Raw genomic sequence first — 11585 nt, 5'->3', positions numbered from 1 at the left:
TTCCTTTTCTTCCGAAGGCCTACAAAGACATAAAAAATACAGAAAAGGAATAAAATGGCATAAACTAACAACACTAAGGAATTAACACATATAAGTTTATGGGCTAAAATATGAATATTTTGGCACTTAACACACCCTCAAACTTATATATTGCTAGTCCCTTAGCATTGCAAAACTAAAAACAAAATGAAAAACAGAAATCAGATAAATCTATCTTTCGTGAGATGTACGATTGCATTTAGCATATGCAACAAGCCCTTTAAACCCCTAGGAATTCCCTAGAGGACGAGTGAAGTCTCGTGAGGGTTTTCCAAGAATGTCACCCACAAACATCACGCAAGAGTTCATGTTATCCAAAAATTAAGGTATCACTCAAAACTATGATTTTCATTCATTAGCAAGCTTAAAAAGATAAACTCCATCTTCACAATGAATTGGAATTTTAAAATTTAATCACTTACAAACGACATGCTAAGGCATCACAAGTTCGAAAATAGTGTAAAGTGAACTAGCACATAAATACAAAGCTTCCAATTATTTCCAATGTGCAATGTCTCAATATCTTAAAGTTCACTGAAATCCTTATTAGAATGAACAGCAATGGCATTTTTTTTCTTTTTCTTCTTCGTCAGATTGTACAATGTTTGGTTCCCTTAAGCTTTCTAATTGACCCATGTAATGAGTGTTAAGTCAATGACTCCCAAACCAGATGGTTTTAGGGCATTAGGTGTAGAGACACCCCTAGGACTTACTAACTCGAGTCAAAAAGGCTACGAAATCAAACTAACCATGACATTAACCAAATCAAAATTCTTCACATTTTGACATAAACACTCAGTGCTTTGAGGCAAGAAGTCCAGTTACTCAGTGAAAAGCTTATCAATGATCATTTTTTTCTTTTTTTCTTTTTCTCTTTTTTTATCACACACACACACACACACACACACACACATATATATATATATATATATATATATATATATGTCAAAGTATCCATCTAATAAATCTTCCAGTTTCACTCAAGACATAGAAATACATACATCAAACTTCATGTCATACCCCACAAATTATGTGCTAATGTGCTTGTGTAAGATCAGATCAAACATGTGAATTCTCAACTGTCCTAAGCAAGTAACCAAACTGGGAAAAAAAAAAAAAACTCAAGTATCAGATCATGTGTTCAAAATTTTAAGCTCACCAATAAAATCAAATCACAATTTGTAAGATCAACTAAAATTTTAAGACAAACATGATAATGCATTTTTTTTTTTCTCTTTTCACAAACAACAAAAATAAAAATAAAATAAAACTGAGACAATGTTTGTGTAAAGTGTCTCTCATACCCCCAACTTAAATTACACATTGTCCCCAATGTGTCTATAACTTAGAAAGAATTTACCCGGGATATGGATGAAATTGTCTTTAATAGCATGGCTCATAGCACACCCCCAAACTTGAATTGAAGCACACTTGTCCTTGAAAAATAAAACACTCAAACAAATAAAAAGGAAACAGAAACAAAACTAAAGACAAACATAAAAATAAATTGAAAAACAAATAGAAAAAAAATAGGATAAACTATGGGGTGCCTCCCATGAGCGCTAAGTTTAATGTCTTCAGCCAGATTGTTGTTTGCCTCTTATTCCCTTATTTCTGTCCCGAAGAGGATGCTCCTGGATTGGGTATTGTTTGGGATGGAAATTCACCTTGTTTTCTTTCACTCAGATCCTTAGCTATTTGCCCCATTTGTACTTCCAATCTTTGCATAGCTTGATCGGTTTTAGCATTGATTTGTCTTTGATCATTCATGAATTCCCGTTGCGTAGTTGCCAAGGTGCGTACCATACTCTCCTGGTCATTCTGCTTTAGTTCTTGCATGGGTTGGCATGCTTGTTGGTAGTTCCTCTACTACCCTTAATGGTTCAGAGTATTCTGATTGTTACTCCATGAGAAATTGGGGTGGTTTCGCCACCTTGGATTATAGGTGTTGGAGTGGGGATTATTCTGGGGAGGATAATTGTTCTGTTCCACATAATTTACTTGCTCTTGATCTACAGATGAATACAAGGGGCAAGTCTCAGTAGTGTGATCAAAATGAGAACATAAAGCATATACTTGGGGTTGCACGGCTTGTTGACTAGGTGAGATGTTCTGAGTAGTCAAGGCTTTGACAATCATATCTAGCTTTCTTTCCACAATATCCATTTGATTTGGAGGTCCACCACTCAGGTTCACTTCATACATGCCCTTGCTCTTTACTCCTTGCCTCCCTTCGGATGAGAATTTTTGGGAGTGTTCACTCAATGTCTCAAAGAGCTTTATGGCTTCCTCACTGCTCTTTTCCATTAGCACACCTCCACAAGCTGAATCAACAATACCATTGTTAATATCATTTAAACCTTCATAAAAACCTTGTACCTGATCATCTTGAGGCATGTTGTGATGTGGACACTTAAGAAGCAGCGTATTGAAGTGGTCCCACGCTTCAAAGAATAGATCTCCATCTCTTTGTTGGAACGATTGAATCTCCTTTCTAAACTGCCTTGTCTTTTGAGATAAGAAGAACTTCTTTAGGAACTTACTGAACAATTCTTTCCAAGCATGAATGGATTCTGCAGGCAAGGAATTATATCACAACTTAGCATTGTCTTTCAAGGAAAAAGGGAATAAGACTAACTTGAGTCTCTCCGGAGTTAGGCCTTGCATGTGTTGAAGCTTGCAGAGATCAAAGAACTCCCTGAGGTGCAAGTTTGGATCCTCCGTAGCTGTGCCTTTGAAGTGAGTCAAGGCATTAAGTAATTGCGGGGATATGTAGTAAGTGCTTTCTACCTCCGGTTGATAGGCTATGCATGATGGCTGGTTGAGGTTTTTCAGGATGAAAGACTGCTTCATGGGCCTTCACAGCGGCGGGTTTTCTGGCAGCTCTTCCATTGTTTCCTCAACTTCTTCTTCTTCTTCGGTATCGGAGTTGTCTCTATTCCCTTGTCGAATGGTCCGCTCAATTTCTGGATCAAGTGGAAAGATGGTTGAGGCTTGAGATTGACGACCTTGCATTAGAAGAATTTTCCCTTGTAGTCACAGCAGCCTCAGTACTACTATTCGAAAGTCCTTTGGAGCTATGCTCGATCGCAGATTAGTGCGCTCGATCGCATTGCGCTCGATCACACTTGGTCTTCGCTCGATCGTAGTAACAGAATGCCGGTTGCTGCAAGCTAAAACAGAATAGAAACAGAGAAGTAAATGGAAAACTAAAACATATTTTTACTTTTTGGTAAAAACGGAACTAAAATTAAAAATTCAAATAACCAACTAAAGGAAAAATAATTCTAAACAAAATTTAACTCAATCCCCAAGAACGCCGCCAAAAACTTGTTGTGCCAAATACCCACCTAAATTAATAGGCAAATACTTGGTATGTTTTACTCACAAGTTCACAAGATCAAACGATAGTATAGCAGGCAAATACGAGATCATTCCCACGATGATTGATAAATTATGTTTAGAAGTAATTTCCTATTTAATCAAACCGATAAAATTCAATTGTCACGATTGAATTAAAATAAAGAAATAAAATAAAAGATAAACTAAAACTAGAAAAAAGATCAGGGTTTTGATATCCACCACTAATCAGACTAATTAAGATAACAATATGCCAATGCGCCAATCATACCGGTATATTTAATGTTTGCCAACCTAAGGGCATGGGTGTATACTCCTTAAGCTATAGATTTCCCTAAGCAACGAATTAGGCATGAGTGTATACTCTAATTCTTTTCTTTCTTAAAGAATTTAGCATGGGTGTATACTAAGTTGTTCTTTAAGAAAGCATAAATCTATGGAAATCGACAAACACATAATGCCTAGGGCATGGGTGTATATTCCTGGTTCCCTATGTTGATTAACCCAAGAACCCGGTGTGGATTTCTTTTATTACTCTTATTAAACCTATGACTCGGTCATCCAAATTGATTTAATTAACTAGTCCATACTACATGCTTATGTTGATCAGGCAAACACATATGATGAATTCAAGACAACAGGAATTAATCAAGGTAAATACACCAAATATAATTGTAGCAAAGGCGCCAATATTGAATTCATAAATAGTTATGACTAGAGCTTCAATCTAGCCCTAAATAAAATACAAACTACATAACAAAAATAAAGGGTGGAAGAGAAGAAAAACCCAAACTCCTCTTGATCTAGCCTTCAGTTCCTTTCCAAAGCTTGTGCCTCTTTCTCCACACTTATTCCTAGAAGCTAAGAGGTCTATTTATAGGCTTTTAGAAGTCGTTGACACACTGGTAAACCTACAAAATTCGTAGGGTTTAGTTCTATTACAAGTGGGACTTGGAAAACCCTAATATGGAAGGAAAGGGCATTCTAGCCGCAGCTCATTATTCTCCAGCGCATGGGTGCAATCGATCGCAGCCCGTATGCGTTCGATCGCAGATTGTAATCAATCGTAGGTGTTAGGCGCTCAACCGTAGGTGCGATCGAGGCTGTTGCTTACGCACACGAGCGCACGCCTTGCGCTCGTCTAGTCCTCCTGCTTGAAGGGCGCTCAATTGCAGGTCTCTTGCAATCGATTGCACTACCAGAGACTTCAGCTTTTCCTAAATTTGCTTTTTAAGCTCAATACTTCCAGGTTTTCTTCCTTTTCTTCCAAAGGCCTACAAAGACAAAAAATACAGAAAAGGAATAAAGTGGCATAAATTAACAACACTAAGGAATTAACACATATAAGTTTATGGGCTAAAATATGAATATTTTGGCACTAAACATGGCTAGAGCTAATCTAAGGATTATGCTCGCAAGATCAATTATCATCCTAGTAAGGTTAATGTAGTAGCTGACGCATTAAGTAGAAAGTCGATGGTAGAGTTTGCCACTCTTGGAATTTTCCAACCCCAGTTGGTTATGGAATTAGCTAAAACGGGAGTAGAAGTGATAGATGAGGGTGCGCCTGCATGCTTGTCTAACATGGTGGTTCAATCGGAATTGCTTACTAGGATTAAGGCTGGTCAGTTAGAGGGTCCTGAGTGCACCAAGATCAAGCAGTTGCTAAGGCACAAGGGTTTTTCCTTAAGGATGATGGGTTACTCACCCATTTCAAAAAAGTGTGTGTGCCGAAGGGCGGAGGACTAAAAATGGAGATCATGAGCAAGACTCATCATTCTCCGTATACTGTACATCCCGGAAGTGCCAAGATGTACAAGGATGAGAAGAAGATAGACTTGAAGTTTAGTACCGCTTTCCACCTACAGACGGATGGTTAGTCAAAGCGGACTTACCAAATCCTGGAGAACATGTTACGAGCTTGTGTAATAAACTTCAAAGGTAGTTGGATATAGTACCTCCCTTTGATAGAGTTTGCCTACAATATTAGCTAACCATGCGACTATTGGAATGCCGCCTTATGACGCACTTTATGGACGTATGTGTCAGTCACCCTTGTATTGGGACGACATTGGAAAGAGATAAACGTTGGGGCTTGTGTTGTGCAAATTTTAATATACTCGCAAGTGCACAAATCATTTGCAATATAATGTTTTGCAAGTGCGAGGTCGAACCCACACGGGATTGTGTTTTTGAAAAACAAATTATACCTAAACTAATTAAATCCTAATCTAGTTCCGAAAATGGTTTGATTTTTAGTTTTGAAATTAAAAGATAAAACATAAATTAAATAAAGTGAAACAAAAGGAAAACAGTAAGGGTTTGGAATCCACACTCACCAAATCATAACAACATACTCCATGTTCATCAATATTAATCCGAAGTTTTCACAAATTAAATCTTGTGTATGCTTTACTATGCTTCTAATAAGTTAATCAAAACCATCCCATGTATCCATTCATTGCACAAATCACAAAAGGAATCAAATTTCAATCAAATCATCAAATGTATCCGTAAATCACAAAAGATAATCCGATTTCAATCAAAACACCATATGTGTCCATAGAACAAATCACAAGGGATATCCAATTTTTTAGGCAAATAAAACCAAGCCAGCAATTATGTGAAATTATCTCAAATCATCAAATGTATCCTTGAATCACTAAAGATATCCAAGAATCATTCCACATATTGAAAATAAGTAAAATAATTTGAATATTAAATCCAATAAAATCGGACAATAAAGACTTACATGAAAGTAATGTTGTTCTTCATCGGTGAGGCTTATCCTCAACCTTGATTGAGAATTTAGCTCCACATGACTATGAAAAATAAAACCTAACCCTAAACCTAAAAAACTAATCTAAAGAGAGAAAAACTGTGGATCTGATTGTCTCCAAAATTGTTTATTTTTCTTGAAGGCTTACAGGTCTATTTACAGGCTTAGGAGAGTCCAAGAAACCCAAGTAATTCTAGGAAATCCGGAGTCTGTCTCCCAGTCCAAATAGAAGACTGAAAACCCAATCTGGCTTGTAAAAGGAGTCTTGCCGCAATCTGACTGGGCGAGTGCGCTTTAGCGCATGGCTAGTGTGCTTGATCGCACTCGTGCATGCATTCCTTATTTTGCGGCACAACGCTCGTGCATTGCTGACTTGCTGGTGGGCGTGGGTGCCCACAAGCACTCAAGCATAGGATGATGCGCTCGATCTTACCTTGGTTGGCTGATTTTTCAGCTTTCTTTCAAACTTTGCATTTTTCTCTTTAAAGCTACAGTTTTTATTCAATAACCTACAAAACAGTAAAAACAAAGAACTAATACAAAACATTATATATAAAAAAACATAGCCAAAGTTGTAACAAATGTAAATTAAGGGGCTCAAATATGCAAGATTTATCACTCATCAGCTTGATATGGTTCAAGATACTCGTGACAAGGTGCTTACCTTTAGACAAAGGATGAGTGCAGCCTAGAGTTGGCAGAAGAGCTACGCCGATAACCGAAGATGACCTTCGAAATTCAAAGTAGGAGATTGTGTGGTCCTTAAGATAACATCGATGAGGGGAGTGATGTGATTTTGGAAGGAAGGGGAGATTGGCATACATGGTTGCCTTCCCCAGACTTAGTGGGAACACATGATGTTTTCCATGTCTTGTGTTGTGCAAATTTTAATATACTCGTAATTGCACGAATCGTTTGTAGTTTAATGGATTGCAAGTGCGAGGTCTAACTCACAGAGAATTGTATTTTTGAAAGAACAACTTATATCTAAACTAATTTTATCCTAACCTAGTTTCAAAAGGTTTTTGATTTCGGGTTTTTAAAACTAAAAGACAACATAAACTAAATAAAGTAAAACAAAAGATAAAGGTACTAAGGTTTGGGAATTCACACTTGTTGTACCAAATACTACATTAATTAATAGATAATATTTTGTACGTTTTACTCGCAAGTGCACAAGATCCAATGATAGTATAGTACAGCAAGTACGAGATCGATCCCACGGAGATTGTTGATTTTGTTTTAGAAGTAATTAAAAGTATCAAGTTGTCACTAAATTGATATTATGAAAAATAAACAAAAAGATATAAAGATAAATGAAAAGGTAGGGCATTGATATCCACTACTAATCATACTTAGATAATATAACAATATGCCAATGATCCAATCATATTATGAATACATAATATTTGCTAACTTAAGAGTATAGGTGTCTACTCCTTAAGCTATTGATTTTCCTAAGCAACGAATTAGGCATGAGTGTCTGCTCTAATTCTTTCCTTTCTTAAAGGATTTAGCATAGGTGTCTACTAATTTGTTCTTTAAGAAAGCATAAAACTGTGAAAATTGACAAACACATGAGGCCTAGGGCATAGGTATCTACTCCCGGTTTCCCATGTTGATTAATCCAAGAACCCGGTGTGAATTTCTTTTGTTACTCTTATTAAACCCAGGACTCGATCATCCAAATTGATTTAATTAACTAATTCATACCACATGCATATAATGGCCAATCACATATATATGAGGAATTCAAGAAAACATAAATTAATCAAGTTAAGCAACACAATATGATTATCACAGGGGCGCCAATATTGAAATATTAAATAAATATAATTAGGGCTTCAATCTAGCCCTCCTTAAGAGTTAGTTACACATAATTAAAATAAAACTAAAAAGAAAAGGTAAAGAAAGAACCGAAAACCGCTTCTAGAAGTAGCCTCCAATTTCTCTCCCCAAAGTTGTCTCCTTCAAATTGTGTATTGAATTGTGAGGCTTAGAGGTATATTATAGAGCTTAGGAGAGTCGTAGAAGCCCTAGTAATCCCAGGAAATTTGGAGATTTAAGTCCTAGTCCAATAAGGATAAAGAAAACCTAAGTCCAAATCGGAATAGGATTCTTTCAGAATTGCTTTCCTATCTTGCGGGGTAATTTTTGCATAGCGACAGTCCGAATTAGGAAAGTATTATTTCACAACGATTTATAGAATTTTGAGTTAAATTTTCAATGCCGCTTGAATATCCTCAATCAGATATTTGAGATGAAAGTTATGGTCAAAATACGAAGACATGTGCAGAATCCAAATTTGAATCCAATCCGATTTTGACTCCAATTTGAGAAATTCTGGTTTAAGCATTTCCTTTATTTGATTAAACTTAACCACATCATATTATGATTGGTTAAGCTTAATCATATCTTCTAGGGCTTTGCAATTTTCCCTTTAAGCTTGGAACTTTTCCGTAAACGCTTTCTTTTCTTCCAAAAACCTATAAAACAAAGAAAATACAAAAAGGAAATAAAATAGCTAGTTTGGGAGGATAGGAGGACAGTTAAACCAAATGAGGTTCTACCTAAACCTTCTGGGCGGACGTACAGCCATGAGACCAGACATACGAGCCTTCTGGGCGGATGTACGGCCACGGACCTAGATGTACGATCAGAAATGTTCTAGCAAACGCTACTTTGTCCAGTTGTTTGATAGCCTCTGTTTTCATGTTCTATGTTCGTTTTCGTTGGATTTAGAACTAATAATAGGTCTTTTCTCAGTAATTCGAGGTTATGAAGCCTCAAGGGAATTTAATGGAGGAGCCTTACGACCAGGGTGAATACAAACTCAAATGGATGCTTGTTGTTAGTTTTTCTGCATTGCACGTCTATTTTTTATATATCAAACATGCATATTTTGCAACTCTCATGAAATACATTATGGAACTACTGTGAACTGTCTTTTGTGAAAACGTATGTTGATTAATAAGATAATGATGAGACTTGTAAAAGCATGCATGGAAAAGACGGATGTGATTAATTGCATCGTATGACAAAGTACACCGGTACGTGTGGGATAACGGCCATGGGCTTACTATACAGGTTAACTTTTACGGTCAAATGTGTGTGTGTGTGGGCTTGGATCCAATGGTTTTCATGACTGGCGCAGCCATTCCCTAATGCTTGGTCATCACAGGACAAACATTTGTAGTAGCGTGGGCAACCCGAAGTCGGACTCGGTCAAGCTGCTAGTGGTGGACGGTAGCGTACAATGATCGGGGCACTAACATTGTATTATAGGTCCCTCGGGACACCGCTAACCCTACTGAGAATAGGTAATATCTTGGGTAGACCATACTATTGAACTATGACATGTTACTCATGATTATAAGCATATATTATATCTATATTGCATTCTTGATAAACTGTCATCTCATAATGTTGCATGTGCTTTATAAACAACTGAGTTCATAATTTAATGACGGGTATATCATGTGCATTTAGACTCACTAAGTCGTCGGACTTACCCTTGTATTATTTAACTTTTTTCTCCATATGTGCAACTATGCTGTTATAGATAGTTTAACAGAAGATGGATATCGCGAAGCATCCGGTTATTGTGGAGGATTCGATCCGAGAGATGCTTGAGGACTTATTGCGAGATTAGGCCGGTGCTTATGGTAACTAGTACTTTTGGGTGATGCTGTAGACTTAATAGCTTTGATACATGCTTGCATATTAAGGTATAGAATGGATCCCTTGCAAATATGACTTGTATAGTGTGATTTCAGCTACTTTGATGCCTTGGTTGATGCTCTGGTTGTAAAGATTAATGTTTATAGAACTTTAATACTTTCCACTACTTAGTATCTTCTCTTTTAAAGGAGTAGAGGTCCCTCAGTCTTGTCCCACGAGGTATAAGGCTGGGAGACGAGCCGGGGAGTTAATTAATTTTCGAGGCGTTATAGTAACTTCAAGTATCCTTCTTCTTCTTCTTTCTCACTTTCTCTCTTTAGGGTTCCAGGTCTGAAGAGGAGTGAAAATGGGTGACATTCGGCATCTCTATCCTTAAATAGTCTTGCATGGTCTTGTATGGTGACGAAGGTGTCCAAATTTTATTTGCATGCAGACTACCATCGATCGATCGGTACCTCATTGATTGTTCAATAGGCTTGTGTCAACATAGATTGATCAATGGTGTAGATTGATCAATCATCAACTGGTCAATCACAGAATGCCACTTGAAACGTGACATATTGTTAGTCTTGAACTTCTTTAAAATCATGTCAAATTGGAATTGACTTGAAACAAGACTCAGGGCTCGCAACATTGCCAATTTCTAAGTTTTTCAAAACATCTCTAGTTCAACCTAACTTGGAACACAACTTAGGACACACATCACTGTTTGGCTTGAACAACACTTTCCACATACCTTTTTCTAAAGGTCGTTTGAACAGCACTTGGAACAAGCTATTTTGTCCAGCTTTTTTAGTCTTCTTTTTATAGTCCATTTTCACCGAGTAAATATTGAAAATAGAAAGTATTCATATATTAAAAAATTATAGCATTTTGAATTAGTTTTCCAACACCACCAAGTTGATTTTCATCTAACTTCATAATTGAAATTATGATTATTTTACTTTGACTAGTTAGATAGAATATGTACACAACATTGAATTCTCATGTCTTCAATCAACTATTGCTTCAACTTAAATCTAAACTTATAACTTTCAGGCAAAGATGTTTTGACATTGAATTTTCCAACTCTAGACTCCTAACAATTTGATTGTCCATATGAAAGGGGAAAAAAAAAACCTTTAAATTAAAATCTCTTAATCAATTTGTGTGACCTTACTACATCCAAAAGCAAGAACAAGAAACTCTTCATCCATGGTTGATGGTGAAGTTGGGATGATGCATATCCCATGTTTACTAAACCTTCAATATGATAATAGACTCTTTTTCAATAGGTACCAACTAGGGGTTGGAAACTGGAAAGGTAAATGTTAGGAGTAATGTTATTTAGTAGATTGTTATGTGACTGTCATATAAATGAGAAGGTGCTGAAGTAAATGTTAGTCCTTATTTATTTATTTTTGTGAAAGTTTTCAACAAATCACTGAGTCAACGCATGAAAACAAAAAACTCCCTTAACTTTCTTTTTTTTTTGAATTTTTACTCACTAAGTCAATCGAAAAGGTGAATTAAGCCCAACCGTTACATTTTCTCCCCACTGTTTAATGTCTATCTATCCTTAACTAAATGTACCGTTTCACGCGTTGCCATCTTAGTCCCAAGTTTTGATCCTACATGTCTTAGTCGACATGTAGGATCAAAATGCATCATTTTGGAAATGGTGCATTTGATTAGAATTACGCAGCAAGTACATGGGGGAGTTTATTTCGAAACCTAGGTCTTTTCT

This window comes from Corylus avellana, chromosome ca7, assembly GCF_901000735.1.
Source record: "Corylus avellana chromosome ca7, CavTom2PMs-1.0".
Classification (NCBI taxonomy): Eukaryota; Viridiplantae; Streptophyta; class Magnoliopsida; order Fagales; family Betulaceae; genus Corylus; species Corylus avellana.
This window is presented reverse-complemented; position numbering follows the sequence as displayed.